This window comes from Corvus hawaiiensis, chromosome 4, assembly GCF_020740725.1.
Source record: "Corvus hawaiiensis isolate bCorHaw1 chromosome 4, bCorHaw1.pri.cur, whole genome shotgun sequence".
Lineage (NCBI taxonomy): Eukaryota > Metazoa > Chordata > Aves > Passeriformes > Corvidae > Corvus > Corvus hawaiiensis.
The window spans coordinates 3205677-3227518 of record NC_063216.1 but is presented as its reverse complement, the minus strand read 5'-3'; the positions used below and the strand labels follow the sequence as shown (position 1 = coordinate 3227518).

The 21842-nt window shown below is 40.9% G+C and overlaps 1 protein-coding gene across 3 annotated transcripts in view; it reads left to right on the top strand.

Annotated features, from left to right (window-relative positions):
* The window catches only part of EPS8 (epidermal growth factor receptor pathway substrate 8), a 127554-nt gene that overhangs the window by 1528 nt on the left and 104184 nt on the right, over nucleotides 1-21842 (top strand). The window lies entirely within an intron of this gene.

The following is a 21842-nucleotide window of genomic DNA, read 5'->3' as shown; positions in this document are numbered from 1 at the left end:
CTCAGTAGGGCTGCACTGTATCCACGAAAAGCGAGATGTTGCAGCTTCCACTAAACCATAGTTTCAAGCCAGTGAGTAGCAGGCAATAGAAGAAAGGTGGAACAGGTTTTTCTTAAGGATGTTGTTTGGGAACAAATCCTCCCACTCAGAAGCTGTGCTTTGCCTTGGCTCGTGAATCTTGTACCCTTCAGAGTGGTGTGACCTTTGGTGGAGTCCGCTTTGTTTACTTGAGGTGAAGTACTGAAGGTAAAAGTATTGCTCCTCTGCATTGTGGCTGCTGAAACATTAACCAAACGATGGATCTCGTGTGCCTTTGCAGCATAGATCATATTTTAATTACGCCTCTCCTTCATCATCAAAAATGTGATCCTCCTCCCTTCCTATTGACCATCTTTCTTCTCGTTTGTGATTGTGCGATGTCTATATGTCAGCTACAAATTTGCTTACATGGGAGAACATAAAAATGACCTTTTTTGTTGTTAGCAACTGGAAATACTTAATCAGCATTGTGTGGCCAGTCTCCATTCCTTGGAATACCCATAGAAATGCTGCAACCCCTGCCCTCTGAGGAGAAGAAACCTCCCCAAGGCCAGGCTTGCAGTGAGTTGGTGGTTTCCTCTCAGCGAGCAAGCAGACTGCAAAGAGCTTACAGAGTTTCCAAGGCGTAAGGGAGACGCCCCGCATCTCCTCTTGACTCACAGTTCACGGGGAGTGTAGCACCATTAGCATACAGGTATGGTCAGGTAACGAGATACTGTGCTCAAGGCTCCAAGGGAGCAGCTTGTGGCTGCTGCTTGCTTTTACTGGGAAGGCCATGGAAATGGAAGTGGCTTTGGACTTGAGTTGTCCAGCTGGCTTGTGCTGTCACACACTCAGAGAGGCTGCAGCGTTGAGTTATGCCTCCTCATAGCTCCGACTGCATGCTTCTGAGTGATTCTGTAATTCTGAAAGCAGACAAAGCATCCCATTAGATTTATTTGGAGAGAGGTAACACCCCATGAGCGACAACACCCAGTAATGATTAGGTGCTAGTTATATACAGCAGTAATAGACAGGGCAAGATTAATCTGAAGTTACTTACTTCTGCTGTGAAATGCACAGATGGAAAAAAGTACTGAAGTTTTCCACTTGGTGACAACTAAATTCTTGAAATATGGTTGATTTTTTTTCTGTCCATAATCAAGCTGTAGATGGAAAATCAGTCACATTAACTACTGCATTTTTTTCCCTTGTGGGTGACAGTTTATTAAAATGTAACATCTGAGGTCAAATAATTGAAGCCCCAAGGGTCAAAATAGATGAAATATATAAGAACACTTCAGTTACTGTGGGGAGATAAGAGAAGACTTGAAGTCCACATGACAAAGCCTGTGCTAATAAAGCGCTTGCTAACTTTCGTTTCAGTGTCTACCACTTGTTGCTCTTATGCTCCTGGTTACAATTCCTACATCTCCTCTCATACAGTGAATGACTGCTCAATGGCACGACATTTTTTCAAAGACACAGCTTTTGGCTATGCCAGACAGAAAAAGGAGGCCCTTTGGTCTGTGACCCCTCCAGACTCCTCTCTCAGCTCTGGGACTGGTGGCCAGAAGGAAAAGATATTTAAGACCTTGGAGCTGTGTCGTTTATGGTGCAGCATGCGTGGCCGGATCCTTGTATCTCCATTCAAAGTGTATTTTTCAATGTGAAAATTCAATATATAAGAGGTTCATTTCTTGTTTTCAGTGCTACTTCTCTAGTTTTCCCGCTATTAAATGCTTCACATTGCCAGAAACTAGAATTCCTGCTTTTGGGGGGAGGCTGTAACTGGTGCCATTTTATCTTAACTCCAGAGTTGGACTCTGATTCGTCCACCAATTTATTAATCTGAAACAATGACATTCTGTTTTGTACATCTTTTGATTTAACTCTGATACCTAGGAATTTCAGTTTTCCACCTTGAATTCCGAGTTAGATGATGGCTGTCATCTGAACTTTGTTTTGCCATGAACTTCAGCTGTTAGTGCAGTCCTGAGCGACCACGGCATTTCTCCCTGTTGCACCCATAGAGGAACTTAGGTATAAAGTCATTGAAAGTTTTGTCTAAGTCAGTGAGACTGTTTTGGGTGTGTGGAGAAAACATGTGCAAAGCTGTTTATAAAACATGGCTCTGCAGTCACTGAAAGGGAACGTTGAGACAAGGTGTCTTTTATAGCTATTGATACTCGGAGATCCTGTGCAATTCTGCTTGTTCCCTGGCAAGGTTAGTCACAGCCGTCTTGGAAAGACCTTGATGATGTGGGAAGAAGCAACCTCCACATCTGTTTTGTGAGGAGGGACTCTTTTCTTTCTTTCTTTTTTTCCTTCTAATTTTGTGTCATTGACACTGGGGGATAAAAAATGAATCACAAATGGAAATGTTGTTAGCATTAGCCTTTTAAGATATGTTTCATTTTGAGCTGTGGCCATGAGCCTCCAATCACTAACGTGTACCTTTGATTGTAATGTCAGTTTTAGGAACATTTTTAAATATTAGCCAGCTCAGGGCCTTGAATTGCTACTAGCTGAACGTTTCCAGTCCTTTCTTCCCTTCCCTCTCTGTGCCACTGTCTCGGTAATTAAAGTTAGGCATGCTGTGAATCTCCACAGGGTTAAGATCTGACATGGAAATAGCAAATTACAAATTACTTTCTTTGCATTTATTACCTTTGTTTTTTTATGAATAGACTCCAGCAACCTTGTGCATCCTGAATAGACAGAGCTAGCAGATGTCTCAAGCCTCAAAGGTGCAGAGTTAGTATTTTCCAGGAAGTTATCCATTTCTGTGGGATTCTCTGTTGTGTAGTTTTCTGATGCATGACAGGCGTCTTCATTACCGTGGTGGTGTGACAGGGGATTGTACTTGCCTTTGTTCTTAAAGCCTCACTCATGTTGTCATTTTGACCAAGCGTGGAAATTGCTAGGTTCTCTATAGAGCTACAGAGGAAAAAAAAAACCAACCCAACAAAAAAAACCCAGTATAAACATAAAAATGATGAGCCCTTGCTTCTGGAATGCTGTGAAAACTCTGAGTATTTCAAGAGAATGTTTAGTAAAAATTAATAATTTTAAGAATGGTATCTGTTGAGTGAAGGTAGGTGTTATGAATATCCAGTAACTTAGAAAAGGTTTCATACAGATAACGTGATTGTTTGGGGTTTTTTGGTCTCTTTGTTGTTTTGTTTCGTTATTGATTTTCTTTTGGTTTGGTTTTTTTGTTTTTCTTTTCAAGAATGCAATGGTTTTACATGAGATAGAGGATTTGGCTTTGAATAATCCAAAATGTTACAGTTTGTGGATTTTCTGGATTTTATAGATTACCCATGCAGGTAAGGGAACACCTGATTTCTTTCAAGCTTTCCATGAGTGCAGGGGGAGCTGTGTTCAGCTGACTTAATTGTGCAGCTGCCAGAGCTGGTTCTTGGGGCTGGAGTTTGCTGTAGCTGCTGGATGCTTCAGCCTAAATCTACTACAAGAGTTTCTCTTATTGTCCGTAGCTCAGGAATGTTTGTAACTGGAAAATAAAGAAGTGACTCCTGGGGAATTTGTATTTATTACTTTGATTTCTGCTCCTGCACATAAAAGCATTTTTAAAGGAGAAAATCAGGCGTGAGGCTTGCTGCTTCTCCCATCAGTACTGCCTTCTCCTCCCCCTCACCTTCCAGAAATTGTCTTGAGTGCAAAGAGAAGCTGGGGGTGAGATGTTAGCAGTACCTGCTTGGTGTTCATTAGATAGGCCCACACTCATTAGGGAATGGGATTTAACAACCCCTCCCCAAAACAGCTGCATCAAACTTGTTCTAAAAAACATGCAAAGTGAACTTTTGTGAGCACACGTATTTGCTCCTCAATACTTGCAGGTACCTGGTGAGATACAAGATTATCCCAATTTTATCAGTGTTTTGACTTTAGGTAGACTTTGATGTTGCTGTGGTTTGTTCCATTAAAGGTCCTGGTGAATTGTCTTTCACCTGAAATGTGAACTTTGGTTAATGAGCATGTTCTTTTCATTCTGGGGTGGTTGAGAGGGCTTGATTCATCCCTCTGAATGCTCCTTTCATGAAAACTGAGGACTTTGCTCTTCCTTCTAATGTACTCTTCCTTCTACCGATGCCACTGATCTTTTTATGTTTCCACAGTGTGTCTGAGGTGTAGTCTTCTCTATTTCCTGAGACAAAGATCTCTTTGTTTCCAGTGTAAAATATAATTTGAAGTAATTAGCCTGGAGAAAGCTTTTTTTTTTTTTTTTTCCTACTCTATAAGGGATTAGAAAGACACTTGGTGTTTCTGGGCGTTTGGTTAATTCAGGGATTCGCTGAGAGTTCAGTGCCTGTGAGAATCTCAGTGTACATCATAAAAATATTTTTGAGTGCACAGCTCTATTACTCAGAGCATGAGAATGTGAGACCTTTGTACAAAGAGCGAGACATTCGTCTTGTACATTGTCTTAGGCACTCAGATACATGGAGAACTCCATGATCTAGCAAGGATAGTGCAAGGAAATTGACTTACATCATGAGGAGTTTGTGATATCACATGTGGTAATAAAATTTAGCTTGATGATCTTCAGTGCCATTTTAAAAATGGCATGGAAAAGTCAACCATTTATAGTTGTGCCTCTAAAGTAATTTTCAGCTTTGCACAACGTGTCTTGAGAAGCCAGTGAGTGCATTGTACTGCCTTCAGCTGGAGACAAAAATATACATCTGTGTTTCACATTCAGAATTGGGTGGCAGGCTGTGCATTAAATACATGTGTTTTCTTCTTTCCCTTCAATGTCATCTCAGACTCACTTTTCCCAAAGTGGAATTACTTATTCTCTGCTCCACTCCCAGCATTATTTATTGCTTTGCAATTCTTCCTGTGCTCTCGCAACCCTTAGTGTAATGTTTCATCTTTCTGTTTCCTTCTCTTCCTGTATTCAAGGATAAAGACTTGTCCAGGGCAGAGGGCTGGGAGGTAGAGAATGGGATCTGTTTCTGGTTTAGCAGCAAACTTTGTTAAGGCTAATAAATCCGGGCTAACTGGTAATTAGCCTCTTGGTGCTATCTCACATGGAGAGGGCAGGACAGCGCGAGGAATCTGCACTTCGTACCTTCGTGTCTCTTAGGTAAGTCACTCCTGGGTGAGGAATGTCCTGCCTCTGCCAAGAAACAGACACAGCTTCTCCACTGCAGTCACAGTGTCCCTTCTTGTGGTTGCTTCTGTGCTAAAGTACTGCTGCCTTGTGGGCCTTGCCCTCAGCTTTGGTCTCACCTCTCCCTGCTCAGCCTGGCCCCTGGCTGAGCTCTTCATGTTTTCCTTCCTTCTCTGTTTGCCTGAGCCATGTTTCTTCACCATCTTCCATATTCTGGTCCATCCTACTCTTGAGTCTTGATATAACTTTAGTCTCCTGTTGGTTTTGTGTTTGTTTTTTTTTTTTTTCCTTCTGTTTCTTTATTAACCCCTAAGTTTTCCTTTCCCTTTTTGTTTTACATCACTCTTTAGTTGCACATAGTGCTCCATGTTCAGCTTCATGAAACTTCCTGCAGTAAAGTTTTTGCATACTCAAAACCCAATTCTTTTTCTCTTTTTATGTCACTAGTCTTTATTCCAACGTCTTCTCTAAAGCAGTTCAGATCCACTGCTCTCAGTGACAAATGTTGTACGTGAAATTATATGGGTAGTCAAGTCTCTGTGGGCTAAGTCATGTCTTCCCTACAATGCTGTGTACTTTGTCAAGGCAGTAATTTTAAGCTCTCTTCATGCAGTTCTAGAGCTCAAGACCTGACTGGGAGGTGTTGGAGTGTGAGTAGGCATTTGTTTTCCCTATGTGAGTGAGGTGTCTGATACACATAAAGAAAGTCTGTTCAATAAATAGTCTTACTGAATATGAATGTAAGATATTCTCAGAAGTGCCTTTGGTACGTGGTGGAGTTAGTTCTTTTCTACTTAGGTTTTACCGTTTTTCTCACTTTTTATATGAAAGCTAAATGTTGACATGCAAGAAAAAGAAGGGTTCCTATGTTCCTTAAACAGTGACAGAGCAGAATCCTGCCCTGGGGGAGAAGCAAGTTGCTGTTGAGGCCAAGTTTTGGTGGTGAGCAGTTGAAATCACAGTTTGGTGCAGCTTATCAAAGGTTTGACTTCTCCAGAGGGACTCGGCGCTCCAGGCAGAGGGTTTGGCAGATGGAATGGCCCACTGGCCTGTGCAGTCCAGGGTTTTGTGCTCCCCAGTGGCGAGTGGCTTAGGGCAGCTGGCAGCGGGGAGCTGTGTCTTCCCAGGGACAGCACTGATGTTTTTGGAGGAGGTGGATGCTTAGAGCATGAGAGTTTATGTCCCACTGGGTTCTTTGAGTATTTTAAGCTGTCCTTTTATAACTCTGGAAGTTATTGTCCAGACATCTCCATTCCCTTTTTTAAAAATAATCTAAAAATCTCGATTTTGGAAACAGCTGTTTTGTCTCTGTCTCAGTTTTCCTATTTATAAACAAAAAACATATCTGACTCTCAGGAGTTTTGTGAGGCTTAATTAACAAATATTAATACAGGCTTTTGTAGATATAAAGCAGCATATAAATGCTAAGTAGTGTTATTATTACCACCAGCTGCTTTGTTGTTATTGAAGTAATAAAAGTTTCAGTGCCAGTGGTTGTATTGCCGCTGCCTAAATAAAGATTTTGTGAACTCAGGAGACATTGAGGGTGGTGGCAAAGTGATGGTGTAGACCATACTGAAATACAATGTGTGGGACAGCTATGAGATCTTTGTGAAGGACTTGAAAAAAAATTTAAATAATAATAATAATAATAAAGTGGAAGTCCCTAACTGGAAAAGAATAAACCCTCTTCTGCAGTGTGCCAGTGTTTAGAGGTCCCAGGACTCACTGGGGGCTGTCTGTGCTGTGCAGTGTCTCCCTGATTAGGAATGAGCTGGCAGCATCTGCGTTCATGACACTGGCATATAAAAGAAGGGATCTTTTAGGGATGATTGATAATTGGTAGAATAGGAAAAGTAACATGGTATAAATCACAATTAGCCTTTATGATTTTTATTTTAAGGTCTGCTTTTGTAAAACATTCATGACTTAAAGCTGAGCTATTTTTATGAATGTTCTTGTGCTTATCTCACATAACTAGCTTGTTAAAAGCGGATATGAACACTTTTTAAGCCTCTGGCTTATAAATTGTGAGAAAGAGAAAAGAAGATTGATTCCAGCAGGCTTGAAGGTAGATTCATTTCTCTTCTAGTTAGCAAAATGAGAGAGGGGGAAGGATTCAGCTGTAGACTTAGTGAGCCAATCAGCTTCAGCCAGGTTGAAAACCATTAGATTTAGCTCTAATGTACAGTTTAATTGTAAAAGTCTAACTTGAAAGAAAATAAATTCAGGGGAATTCTGTTTTGGTAAATTGATGATAATATCTCTAATTTAGTTCTGCCTGAAGTAATAAGAGTGTGGAAAAAATAAAGTAATAACAAAGGAGCAGTGAGGGGGAACAATTATTTTGCAAACATCTCCTGAGGATCAGAGGGGGTTACTTGGTCACATTAAAAGAAGAATATTGTGCTGCTTGGATGTTGGAGAGGATTGATAAAAACTGTGGTTTGAAGAAAACATCTCTGTTCTTTTTACTGTAAATATTTGAGATAAGATGGAAAAGTTTGGAAGAATGCAACATCTTCTGTGAGTTCTTTCAGCATTCTTAATTGTTATGAGATCTTGGTTTTAACATTGGCAGATATTTCTGGTGGGTTTTAGGGGGTTCTAATTTATTAAGTTGGCTGTCAAACTACCTATAGCAAGTGATGTGTCTCTAATCATATTTTAGTATTTAGTAAAATGAAGGTTTTAGTTTCAAGGGATGTTTCCTAACAGCTTCTGGACCACTTCCACTTATGAAGACCTGAGTTCGTTAAAGTGTTAGAGAGATCACACAAATCTGGATCATGGGTGTCATGATTTCATAGCGGCTGTACTGCAGGGACTTTGAAAACAGAGAGGATGCAAAGCAGGTAACTTACTCAGTCCTTTATGATTGTGTATAAGCAAATTTTCAGACAACTTTGAACATTATTAAACATCGAGAAGAAAAAAGGCCCCAGCCCTTTTTTTTTTTTTTTTTTTTTTTTTTTAAATAGTTTTAGGCAAATCTTACTTTAAAAACAACCATAAAATGCACAACCACAAAGTTGTTCTGCGTAGAAATAGAAGCACTTTAAACACACAGAGGCAGGCAGGATAACCCTGAGGCACATATGGAGACAGCCCAAATATTGAATGGTAGGTTCAGAAAAGGTTACTGCTCAAAATATTTTCAGTAGCCAAGTGGAAGACAGTTCATAGCATTGTATTAGAGCTGTTCTCTCTTCCTTGTGTGAGACTGGTGACACCTCATTGTGAATAAAAGTCTGGGGATTTTTGACAGCTGTGGGAAAGAGCCACTATTTTATGCTCCCTGTATACAGTGGTGGAACAATTAGATAGGAATTTATTTTTCTGTTATCCTAGACTGTAACATATAAGTAGTGTGATAACAACTATCTTTTGAAGTACAAAAGAATCTGCCTCAGGGGCTATCATTTTAAAGCATCATATGAAATGCTGATTTAATAAGGTCTGCTCCTTGCACATTTTAAGTGCAAGGAAATGTGTGTGTTGAGACCTCTCTAATCCTTCATTTGCACAAAGTCTTTGGCTTGTTCCCTAACTGTCAAGGAATTAATGGTGTGCTTCAATGAGATCCTGCATGACGGGACTGTAATTATTTTCATAAGAGATTCTGCACTGCGTTTGGTGGTGCTTTATGAATTACCATAATAAATAAAATGAAATTGCTGTTGTCAAAACATATGAGCAAAGTAATCTGATTCCCATTGTTCGTGCACTCAGTGGCTCATGGAATTAAGTGATACCCAGTGGACTTCCCAGGCAGTTCATGCACGTTGGTGAGGTTTGCTGTGTTGTTGTTTTGCTTGTGACAAGTTAAACAGTGGTGTGACAAGGAACAGTTCCATTGAGGAGATGGCAACATGTCTCTCCTGCACTTCCTCCTATGGCCTTGTGTTTCAAAAAGGAGCAAAAAGGCAACACTCACATTGGTTCACTTAATGGATTGGGGTCCTCGTCTGAGCCACGATGGTGTGACCTCTGGCAGTCCTGGTATGGTAACAGGCTTTGAATTAAATCCTCAGGGGAGTGCCTACAGCAGAGGTGTCAGGACAGTGCAGGCACATAGAAGCTGATTTTAATTGCACTGTCCCAGTACCAGAAACAGGCTCCAATTTCATGGGACGCGGTGGCTTCTGTGCCTCTTGGCTGAGGATGGAGGTCCTTGCTGCTGTGGTGGTACCCAAACCTGGGAATGGTTCTGCACTGTAGGCACATCCTCCATCCACATGATTTTATGGATATCTGCACCTAGCTGAAGCAGGCTACACAGAAGATATATATCATATATCAGAATTATGTATCACAGATCATTTGCTTTTCAGCTGGAGAGAGTCAAGTATTCAGTTTTGGAATATCTACCCAAGATTTTCCCTTTGGTTTGTTACAAATCTCTGTATGGTCGTAGTCCCTCCAGATCTTAGCCAGCGACTGGAGGCTTGTTGTACCAGGCACTCAATTTCAGGAGAATGTTATTATTTAAACATTGTGTCTATTTTTAAGTCAGATAATCCATAAAACCTGTTTAAAGCCACAAGAGATCATTACATCATCTAGTTTGACCTCCAGAGTGTATGAGGGAGGAGAGTTTCTGCCCTTCTATTTCTAGTAGAAAAATATTAATCAAGTTTCCTTGGTTTTCCTCTTGGAGGAAGACAGACACAGTAATTTAAACTACCTGCCCCTGGCAAACACTGGCATTTTTCACTAAGTGCACAAGTGAATTTTTAGTGGTTCTGTGTGTGAATCACGTGAATGCCAGAACGTGGTGCAACCCTCCAGATGCTGTTGTTTGTATGTACATATATATATATATAATCTTAGATATATATATATATATATATGTATAGGCACACAGCAGATGCAATCCAGGTTTCATCCTCTAGACACACACCTTTTCCCCAAAAGCTTCACAGGCTAAAAGCAGCTGATCCTGGAGTCTCTGCTTCCATCCTTCATGCTTCACTGGATAAATTGTGTAAACTCACATCGCTTTCTGAACCACTGTGTACTTGTCTGTGTAATCATTTTTTGCTCATGTGGCAGACTGAGGCACTTGTTTGCACAGCAGTTTCCAAGAGTTAAAGGCCATATTACCCTGTGTGGGGAATCCATGGAAGTGTTGGGGAGGTCCTTGTATAGGTTCATTTTGACTTTTGAGAGTTTTGTGGCCTTCCTGCCTCCTAGAGCGTGGAACTGGTGTTGTACAGACTCTGGGATGTCCAGATGTATGCTGTGCTGGCATTTCCAGTAATGCCAGCAGTAATGTTTTTTTCAGTATTGTCATGTCTTGCTCATGGCTTCTATCAAACGAGATTTACAGATGTCACTTCAGGCAATTTAGTAAATTGACTCCAAAAAGTGGATTTCTGTGGGAATGTGTCACAAGCAGCCTAAGTCCTCCTTGGTCTTAAAACCTTCCTCACAGGGCTTTAGTGCAGTGACTTCTTTAGGTTGTAAAGAAAAATACGTGGTAATTTTACAGATGGCCTTGTTCTTTATGCTCTCGCTGCGTGGGACTCTTGCTTCCAGTAATGAGGAAATGTTCTGGGGCAGTGTGTAACAGAGACTTCCAGTTATTCCTGTGTTCTTACCCTGTAATAGACATGTGCCTTCAGGGAGCAACTGACCTTAAAAATGATGCATATCTGGAGCATGGGGTCATTTTTGCTGTACAGAATTTTTTTTTTTTAATGGGCATTGGGATGGTGATACTGCACTCACTGATTAGAAACCATATGTGATCAGTATTCTGATCCAAGTGTGCACTCTCCACTCTGGACACACATTCCCCCTAGAGCTCCTAGAAATGCACTGAGTTGTTGCTCTGACAGAAAGAAAAAAGCAGGAAGACTAACCAATAATTGCCTAAAACTTACCTTTATGACTTTGAAGGTATTTTTCAGTCCAGGGATAAAGATTGGTAGTGATGTTCATGAGTTGTTCAGCGGTGGGTGAGAGGGTTTCTACAGCATCAGAACCTTGATATCTATGTACTTGTTTGTTCCACTGATATTAATAGAACAAATTGTCTGTCTGCCTGCCTAACTTCAATGATTTTGAGGTTGAGGCTCAAAAATCTCAAATTAAAAAAACAACAACCCGCGACAAGAAAAAAAAAGCAAACCTCAAGATAATTTGTGTTCTTGTTTTCTTAATAGGAACTTAGATCATTTGGAAACAATATAAAAGAATTTGTCACCATTCTTGTTATTTTTTTTCTGTCTTCATCTTACTGTGAGACACATCTTTTGTTTGAAGTATGTACTATTTTAAACAAGCATTATGTTTTCATGAAAACTCTGCTGGGCAATGCCTAACTCCAGACATAAAAGCAAATAAACCAAGAAAAATCCTCTGTTTATCTGAGATGAGAGGACTTTTTTAAGAAAAGGAGAGAGAGAGGATCTAAACCAACTTAATGGTCTCTTTTGTCTCTCTTTATGTTCCTTAATGTTCTTCTGCAGTCCTCAGGAATTACATTATCTCATTGGTATGTCACTGGGGTAGCACTACAAAGAAATCTCAAAATGCTACTGTCTTTGGACTGTACAGTGAAGAGAGACAGGAAGTCCTGTTTGATCTGGGCTGATTCTGATTTTATTCTGTTCAGCCGTGGGTTTCAGATGACAGGTGGAAATTCAGATTAATGATGGATAGCGTCTTTTGATCTTTTGGATGCTTCCTGCACCCCAGTGAAGTAAACCTGGGGACTTACACCTTTCTTTTGGGGCTGTTCATCTTACATAAAGCTGAGATCTCTTGTGTGCAAAGTTGGCTATTTGGGATTTCTAATTAATTAAATTTGACAGCTCATCCTCAATTTTACTAATCGGTATTGCCTCAAACAAAGCTAAGCAAGCTTACTGTAAACTTGTCTGAGCTCCTCTCTACTGAAATCTGTCCCAATTTCCTGTCACTTGCAAGGCTGTCGAAGGAGCTGTCATACAACTGAGTACTGGCATTGTAGAGGTGGATGTGTTAGCAGTGCTAAATGGAGATGAAGAAGTGGGAGCTGCAGACTGGGAAATGAGCAGAATGGGGATGTGGAGGCTCACTTCATCTCTACTAAAAACTTCAGGATCGAAGTTTCAGATCGAGAGGACAGCTTCCAGGGTGTCCAGCCATGAGGCTCTTCAGTTTGTTTGCACTCAGTTCTTCAGCTAGACTTACCCCAGCAAAGGCTAACAGCTAAATGGGAAATTTAATTAACATCTCTAATTTTCTTCCTGGTGACCTCTGTGTTTTTCGTAGCATCCACTTCATGGATGGAGGATTTGTTTCCATATATTTTTACAGTCTCCAGATCTTTTGTGCTGGCTGCAGACCTCGCTGCCAGCTACTACACAGCAAAAGCCAAAACTACTACCCCAACAACCCCTGATAATTCAATCCCCGGTGATGATACCTGGTGAGCCTAAGACAGTGGTACCAAACAGAGGTCTGGAGTGGGGAATATCAGTGCTGCCACTTAGGAAATCAGAGCTTGTAACTTTTATCCCTCTTTTGCAAAGCCCTGGGATTCTTCTTTTATCTCGGTTCAGTCTGCTAAGTCTTGTGAAAACAATAAACTGGCTCACCTCCAGTACTGTGAGTTTGTCTTGAATTAATAATAAGTTGTCTTTTCTCACAAAGATAAGTACTTTCATTTGAAACAAAAATTGCTTTATCTTCTTGAGGACTCTAACATCTTGACTAACACATTAAATATGGTGGGTTGCTTTTATTTCTAATAATCCTTGTGCTATCAGGACCTTTGATTTGCCCTGGATTTTAATGAGTCATTTAAAAGCAGAGGTCTATTCTGGCAATTTGACTGCGATGCTCCCTCTCAAATCAGTTACCATTTTGAGAATGACATCTGAGTCTGCCTATGTTTCTGCATGACTGGAAACTGTCACTACTCATTTAAACTTATTAGTGCTAGAAATGGATATGCTGGTTCATCTGCCGGGGATGAAACATGAGGCACCAGCATTCGAATTTAAATGTTGTTCCCATGAGGAAAGGAGGAGGTGACTGTAGTGAGGAGAGCTTGGACAGCGAGGGGTGAGAGCTGCCTTGCAGCTCAAAGAGACTTTGGGAGCTTTGCCTACAGGCTGCTACAGGCAGGTTGTGGCATTTTTTGGTGATTCAGGAAAATAGTGCGCTTTAAGATCAAGGTTTAATGGGAGGATCCGATGCTTTAGCTGAAGATTATCCTGCAGAAGACGCTAAATTTTTCTCTCAAGAAGAACCAAAGTTGGGAATCCTCCTTTTGGGGAGGGGGAATGAGCTCTTGAGAAATTAAGACTTTTAAGAGAGCAGTTGCAAAGCTTGCCTCAAAGCCAAGCTTCTGCAATGGCTCTTGAGAGTCCACACGTACACCGAAGGTATGCAAAATGCTTCTTAAAAATACAGACCTGGGGAATGAAGGCCATGACCTTCCATCTATCTTTAAAGGACCTGAAGCCTTCAGGACACGTGAGCACTGCTGACACATTGCCACTTTTCTCATCTGAAAGGGCTGTGAGCCAAAAGAGCAGAAAGACAAACTGAGTCCCTGGGTGCCTCGAGCTGTAACTGGCCCTCAACACAGCACTGATGCTGCTTGTTTTACAAGGCTGTAGTGGGTGATCCTGTATGTTGTAATTTCTTCATTGTTTTTCCACTTCATTATATCTGAGTGTATTCCCAGTGCAGAGATTATCTTCCCCTACTTCTTCTCTCCCTTCCATGCCTCAACACAAGCCCAGAGCTTGCTTGTGATGGGAGTCTTTGATTGACAGTGGCCTCACCATTTGAGACCAGTGGTGTGCTAAAATGTACAACTGGCATTTCAGAAACTGTAAAACTGACCTGACAAAGGGTGATTTTCAATTTTTTTTTTTTTTTAAGCTCTCCCCTTCTCTCAGCAAGTTGTAGATGTGTCTTGATTCTGATCTGTCACATAGTTGTGTCACAGGTTAACATTTCTGCAACCTGTAGAGAACTATAGAGCACTGAAATTGATACACCCTGAAACTCATAAATAGAATTGAAACAGCCTAGTTATGAATTAATCTCAATTAAGCTTTTTTCTTTTTTCTTTAATAGAGTTCAGTTTGCAGCAGAAATTCACCAGTCTGAACCCAATAGAGAGTGCAAAGGTGACTTTCAAGGTGATGGGAATGGTTAGGACAGACCAGATTTTACAAATGGATTTGTGACTTCAATGCTGCCTCTGAATAACCCATTTATTTCTCTGAAACAAACTAAGACTTGTTGCTCTCTGCCTAAAGACCAGCCTTTTTAAAGCAAGCTTACAGTTCTCTCAACCTCCCATGCAACAGCTTGGAGGCTTTTCCTTGACAAATAATGATAGTGCAAGGAAAAGGAAGTTTTGCAACCCTTAAACTTCCTGAAGAAAAAAGTGCCATTACGATTCCTTGAAAAAAAAAAAAAAATTAAAAGCACAACAAAATATTCAATGATTCATAATTTACAGGAACATCAGTTTTCTGTGACGGTAACAAGACATAATTTTTTCCATTTATCCCAAAGGAAGGCAGATTTTGCCAGCTTTTTTGCTGGTGTTACACTTCAGTACTGCAATCATATTTAAAGAAATAGTATCCAAGTTCGTCCATCAGTAAAACGAGGATGCTTCTGAATAATTAATAGAAACTCTTCACATCAGGTTTGAACATTGAATAAATGGAAACGAGGAACCAGCTGAATAAAAGTATGAGAAATTTCTAAAAGAAAAGGTATAAATAACGAAGTTGGACATTTGCAGAAATGCTTATAAAGGAAAGCCATTCCCGTTGTAGCAATTAGGCTGCAGCTTAGTGTTTGTGCAAGAGAATGCTGCTTCAATTAACAAAACTGATTTCTATAGCACAGTGGTGAGACTGGCTCAGACTAAAACTGAAATGTTCTCTTACTACAGTACTAATGCTAATTAGTGAGTGAAGGATCTCTTCCAAGTAAAGTCACATTTCCTGTATGAACTAATGACCCAATTTCAAAGAAGGCTCTTATCCGATCAGCTTTTGAGGTACTGCACTAGGCATTACAGTTTTACAACTCTCATGCTAAATAACATTTCTGAAGGATGTGCTTTCACATAATGGAGGTGTGCTGAATGTCCAGTTTTAAGCTCATGGGGGCTTGTTCTCCATGACGACTTTTTTTTCCTTCACATCTCATTGTGTTCTTGCTTCTGAATGTCTGTTGTGTACAAGGTTTTCTCTTGACCTCCTAGAAAAAAATATTGGGTTTGTGATCCTAAGTGAAATATTTTTACTTAGTTTTTTGGGGTTTTTTTCAGGTACTTAAAATAGCAGTGTATCAATAGTTCTCTTCGTCCATGTTGTTCCCACAGTTGTTGTGGTGTGGAGCATCAGAAATCTGGTTTGTCCTGGACCTTGAAAGTTGCTATGGTAACTGTACATCCCACTGGGGACTTGAGTTAGGTGTGCACACTTCATTTAACTTCCTAGTAGTTCTCCGCAAATGTGTTGGGTCTGTGAACTCCATTAAAACATCGTCTCTGGTGTACTGAGGAAAAGGAATCCCTCCTTTTGTCTCTGCCTCCCTTTGCTGCAGCCTGTCTGTGATTTCCTTCTGTGTTGAGTGAGCATAAGAAGATGCTGCTCCAGAGGTTTGTGCTCATGTGCTGATGGTCACTGATGGAGGGCCTGGTCCAAGCTGTTGGTCTCCATTGATGCCTTTTCCTGGTCTTAAAATCCAGCGTCAAACACGGTTAGAAGGGGAAAAGGGATTTTACCTTGGTATTTATTTTAAGGATCCTTAGGTGCACACGGCCAGGTGGAATGCACCTCCATGCACACCACAATGCCCACCCCAAAAGATCTGGTACAGCATTATAGGAGTTACTCATTAGCAGATCTCTCAAAGATTCCCCAATGAGAGGCTTGAGTGAGCCCCCCTCCCCAAGGAGCCTTCCCCTGGATGGTTCTATCTTGGTTTACAGAATGTGTTCTGGAGAGGACCTTGGGGTCTGGGGCACACTGATCCCTAGCTACGAAGCTTCTAAAATGTTTAGTTTCTGAGCTTGACAAACAAGTCCAAGAATGTTGGCAAAAAGCACTGAGAATGCAGAAGTTGTAAAAAGGTATAACAGGGGTATAAAAGAAAAGGCAGAAAATCTTCATGGCATCACTGCCCTGGCTGTGGGAAGGCTGTGGACACTTCAGGAGGTGAGCATGACACGTGGACACCCAGCTGTGTCACTGCAGGTGCTGGTGCTCTCTGCACTGCTGGGTTTGGGCTCCTGGAAATCACTTTCTCTTGCCCATAAAGCAGCTGGCATCCTGTGCCCTGCTGGGCATTGTTTCCTTCTGAAGCACCACAGGTAAGAGCTCACCTTCAGAGGTGGTGCTCTGCAGGCTGGGCCTTGTCCAGGGCAGTTCAAACATCTTTTTTGATTGCCTCCTTCCTAAAAACATGACAGGAGTAGAAGGGGCTGCATATGGACTTAAAGGAAAGCAGAAAATCTTTGTGGGGATGAAGTGTAAGGAACCATTGTGTAAATATTTTTACATTATATAGTGAGAATAATACCCTCCTCTTTGATTTTTATGCTTTTTTGTTTTGCCAAACTCTAATCCAAAGAGATTTCTTAAGAAGCGATCATCTCCTGCATGCAGGAATGTGATGGCTCCTCTCTTCCTCCTTCTGTGTAAGAGATTCTCTCTTATTTCGGGTGATGTTTTTACCACTCATTCCGTGGCAGGACAGTGAGCCAACCCTGTTGGTGCCCCCAAGTGCTCAATGGAGCAGAGCACATCGAGTGCCTCCCTGAGCCTGCAGCTGGATTGAATTATGTTTGAGTTTCTTTTCAGTCTGGCTGAGGGCTTTAACACCATCTGTGAGCTGTTTGTAGACAGCAGCAGGGCTCACATTCTGGAGAGGGGCTTGGGGGGATGGCAACCTCCGTTGTTGGTGTACTTCATGTGCGTGTGTGGTTGAGATGTGCCCGGACTGACTGCCAAAAAATCTTCAAAGGGTCTTTCTCACCATGGCCAAGTCCTTCTAGCTTGCTGCATTCAACTTTTGTAGGCTTTTTGGTAAATTTTTTTTGCTATTTATTCAGTTCCAGCCATTGGCTTCCTATTGCCTACTTCTCATCATCAGTTGGTTTGTGGCATTGAGTGATGGCTCTGGCGCCTTTGGGGTAAAAAATAAAGACCAGGTGGATCTTTCTTTGGGGCCTGCTCATGGTTTCCTTGACTTTTTGATGAGTAAAAGGCCATATTTCCTGATTCAGGAGGTAGAAAACTCCGTATCTTCCATTTGCCAGGATATTGTGAGGTGGGGATTCTTCCCCCTTACCCTCCACCCTCCCTCCCCAAGAAGCACAGGGGAGAATCTAGTTCTCAACTAATCCTGCCAATTCTTCTTTGCCCTTGGAGAATATTCCTCTATAGATTTTGGGGGTTACTTTTTGTTGTTGTTCTTGTGGGCTTGGTGGGGGTTCTTTGAGCCAGTTTTGGTAAACAAGTTGAACTTGCTGAAGGCGAGAGATACAAAGAAATTTAGGGTGGTGACCTGAGCCTTTATGCTGAGACATTTTTGCAGACCAGCTCTGTTACCAGCTTGCAAGCCGTAGGTAATTTGTTTCTTCTGTAAATCTCCCTGGAGAGGAGGCAAGTGTAAAGTATTTAAAAAAACAAAGCTTGTAGTCAACTTTCTGCCTTTCCTGGAGGTGGAGGAGAGAGCTATTGTGCACAACCACAGTTCTTTCTTTCTTCTCTTTTGTGATGTTTGATACTTGGGAGCGGGGTGGTATTTTACGTAATTATAATTAGAAATCTGTTATTGATGCTTTGCATCTCAGTCCTGACTGGAATGCAAATAACCATGCAGTTTGGTAGAACAGGTATAGTTTATACCCCCAGGACACTGGCTGAGGATAACTGTGCAGGGCCACAGATATTTGCCTTCCCTCGTGCAAATCCAGTGGGAAACATTTGCCCAAACTCCCTCCTTGTCCTGCTGTTTTGTTTAAGCTGGAACATAATGCAGTGAAATGTGGGGCTTGTAGCAACTTTCTAAGAGGAAAAAGAACAAGTACAGGCACTTTAATATCAATCTTTTCTTTCTTGTTGGGCACAAGCTGATCAGAGCGCTCCTGTGTCTGCTGCTGTGTCCCAGTGCTTGCCCTGGGAAGTGCTCAGCTGGGGCAAAAAGTTCTCCTTTAGGTTGTGACAGAGGAATGTAATTTTCAGCACTGGTTTTGCAAGGAAGTTCACTGTGAAAATAGTACTGGAAGCTGTCAAATCACAAAGGATTTGCAGATTTCCGAAAAAAACCCCAATATGCCAAGCTGAAGTTAGGGTTTTAGGAACTGTCTAAGCATTGATATATGGGGAAATAATTATTTTCTTGCCGGGCTAGAGGACTGCCAGCTTTCATATTGTCAAGAAGAGTGCACATGTAACCTGAAAAACACATAATCATGTCTCACTGGAACTTCAAGGTATGATTTACAGGACTGACAGGCTCTTTGTTGTATCAGCACTGAGTGGTTGCAGTGCAAAGAAAACTGCACTTCAAGTATCTAGAAAAGAATTAGGCTGAAAAATATGTCATGTTTTTAATTCTGTGAATTGTTATGTCTCCGAGGAAGCCTTGTATGCAAAACATTTTTACTTCTCTCAGGAACGTTAAACATAATGTTCTCATTTTCCTGTGACTGCAGCATTTTTGCAGTTGGTAATAGATATTTCTATTTCCAATCCATCTGTGCCCACTGTGTTTGATTTTGCCCACTGTATGCAGTCTTCATTTCTGGCAGTTTCATGAAAATCTGTAGCATTCTGGGGACAAAGCTTTGCCACGGATTGCAACTCACTGCAGGAGGTGGTATTTAAATTCCCAGTTTCATGTTGACAGCACTGTGATGACAACTTTCCTTCTTGGTCCCTTCTGCAGCCATCCCATGATTGCCAGTATCAGTATAAATAATGAGTGGTTAAAAAAAAAGGAGCCAAGTGACTTTAACTCCCCTTTTTATAAATACAGCATCTTCCTGCCTGATTTTCCCGAGGGAATTTGTTGCAATGTTGTTTGTTCTAGAGGCTAGGGAGTGTGTTAATCTCCCTACTTTCACAAGGGTGTATCAGGGGGATCTTGTGAAGCCACTGGCCCAGCATCACTACTAAGCAAAATTTTTACTGACTTAATTTATGGATGCTGTAGATGATAAAACTTACAGCTACTACAGACAAGTTTTTGCATTGTAGGTGGGATGTGTCCTCTCTCAGGGAGGGGCTGCCTTAGCCTGGAGGAGAAGGTGACAAGCACAAACTGAATGCTTTACCTTGGTTCTGCTGCTGTACTCGAAGTCATCCTGCATCTACATTCGTTTCCTACGAGGAAAGATTTAGAGCTTCGAGATGCTGGCCTGAGTGTCATTCTTCTGAAGTAACCTCATAAATTGGCACGTAGCCTTGCCGTGTCATGGTTCGTTGAGGTCCTGAGGCAATATTTAGTGTAACAGAATAAGCAGTGCTCCAGTTAACGCAGTCATCTCTTATGCAGGGAGATGCATTTATGCCATTCAAGACAAAGAACCTTTTCACTATATGTCCAGCTATTATTCTGTTAATTCTTTGTGAGAATTACCATATCTTTGTTTTCCTTTGGGTGGGGAGAGAGTTTTGCATGTTCTTACTGAAAAGCCCAGTGTTTGAAGCCACAACACTTACATGAGGATTAACTTTTTGAAAGACTTGAGGGTCCCTGTGGAGTTGCCTGAGCCCATTAATAAAAGTTTGAATTTTCAGCCTAATGTATTAATTATGTTTGTCCAATTCCTAAAGGATCAGTAAATCAAATTAATCTTAATTAAATTTAAGCCTGTGATAGCAGGGGGGAAAAAAAAGAAAAAGATAATATTGTGGAGTTTAAAGCTTGAAAGGGTCATTAGACAAGCAGACTGTTACTTTTTCTGGTTAAAATGTAAATACATTTTAAATTTAGATTTCTCTAAGTACATTTTAACTTACTCATTTTTAGGCTGGAGTTAGACCTTCAGTAATATGGTGACTGCTGTGCTTTTGTCTTCATGGGAATATTGTTTTTCAGACCAATAGCTTGAAAGCTCTTTTGATAAAGCCCATCCTGTCATGCTAAGCCTGTAAATTATTTTGATGAAATTTGCAACTCTAATAGTAATGTTAGTACTAGAAACAAAATTTCTATGGTGGATGTTTCCATATACTCAAAAGAGAAAAAGCTAAAAGTGATGAAGATGGAAGCCACTTACATTTGTGTTCTGGAGTTGACTTAAATCTTCCATTCAAATCCTGCTCTAGGAATCCTTAGATGTGTGAGACCATGCAGAATTACTTAATCTCCTGAGGATGTCTGCATTTTAATAAAACAGATGCCAGTTTTGCATCTTGAGGTCTATTTCTTGTTTCTGAGGAAAATTTTTTCTTTTGATTTAAATCCAACAGAAGGGGTTTTTTTAAACTCTTGTCTTCATCAGGCTAATATTACCGTCTTGTAAAGCAACAAAACATCTCTCCATTTCTTACTCTGAAGAGTGTATTTAATGTTCTTCTTTATCTCTTCTTATCTCATAAGAAAATTTTTGTACAAATAGACATCACCAGCATATTTTGGGGGTTTTTGCTTTATATTAGTTTTCAGTGTTTTAGGGCTGTGAAAGACAGTATTAGCTTTGGTCTTCTAGAAACATTCTTGTAAAGAGCTGTCATTTACTACTTCCTTTGGCCCGTTTTTTCATCCACCTTGTTTTGAAACAATTCCTAGAAGCTTGCAGGAAGCTTTGCACAGGATGTGCTTGGTGTAATCCACTGACATAATTGATATATTTTGTAAGTTTGTGTCCTAGGTGGGCAACCTGAAGTAGCTGGTTAATGTTTGGGGGTGTTTTTGGCATGGCAGGACACTGACAGCAGTGTTTTGAGCTTCCTGGGAAGTGAAAATATTTCCTCTGGAGTGTGATTTTGATGCATTGAAAGTTTTCTCTCTCTTCTTTTTCCTATGCCGTGTACATCCTTCCTTTTTTTTAGCAGTCTTTATTTCATCCAAGCAAACAGAGGGGAAACTGCGGATTTATTATTCAACTCTAATAAGGGTGCACAAATTGTTTTGAAGTTCAAGACAAATGACACTGCTTGGGCCATGTAAATAATGCAGTGGGTTACCTGGCAGACTGGAGGCACTTCTAGAGTTTCTCACCTCATCACATCTCCCGCAAACAGTTGGAAAAGGTCAACTTCCAGTTAGGCTGCTAACTGTTGCTTTCTTCAAAAGGCTTACAAAGGTTGTCCCCAGTTTCTTATGCTGTGGTTTAATAGATTGTCAAATAAATTGCAGTGAAACAAATGTTAAAGCTTTTAGCTAAAATCATAACATGCATGGACATTGTGTGTTCACAAGTCTGTGTGTTTAGTGAGAGCTTAAGACTGGGCACCTGCTGGCTTGGTCACAGCTTCACCCACTTCAGCTGAGCTGTGTTCTAGTTTCCAGTAGCAGAAAAATTTGGTTTCCTTCCTGCCAAACAGGCAGCTTCAGTTTAGGATACATTTGTTGTCCTCTGCAGGATCCTGAGGCTGCAGAATTGTCTTACTCTGTGGGGGATAATGCCAGATTTCTGCTCTGTGAAAGGAGAGAGATGGTGAGGAAGAGAAGAAAGGAGAAGTGTTTTTAAGAG